Here is a 532-nt window from a genome sequence, read left to right on the forward strand (position 1 = left end):
AGGTTTTCGGTAGTCTATGCAAGCAAAGTAGTAAATTAGAGATCCACGGTAGTATTTAAAGGGCACATGAGAAAAAAAACTTGCTTTAGGTGTATCTATTGCGAGAAACAACTAGCTTTATCAAATGTAGGCGTGGCTGTGTGGTAAGAAGCTTGCTCCCCAACCACATGGTCTTAGGTTCAATCCCACTACGTATCTGCTTCATAGTCAGGTGGTCAGCGACTACAATAACTTCCTTAATTGTTTAGCTCGCTACTCTTGTGATGAATATGTCTGGACAACCCAGCAAGATTAAAAGCAAGATCTGTCGAAGGACGAATGAGCTGCTTGTAGGCCAATGGCCATCCGGATGGTGAAGGCAAAGGCAAGCTACCCAAACATTTCCACCAAGAAAAACATACAGACAGACATACAGAAAGACAAACAGGTACACAGACAAACAGACAGATAGTTATATATATATATATATATATATATATAGATAGATAGATAGATGGATAGACAGATATAGTATCAGCTCAGGCACACACAC

The sequence above is a fragment of the Octopus bimaculoides genome, chromosome 20, assembly GCF_001194135.2.
Source record: "Octopus bimaculoides isolate UCB-OBI-ISO-001 chromosome 20, ASM119413v2, whole genome shotgun sequence".
Classification (NCBI taxonomy): Eukaryota; Metazoa; Mollusca; class Cephalopoda; order Octopoda; family Octopodidae; genus Octopus; species Octopus bimaculoides.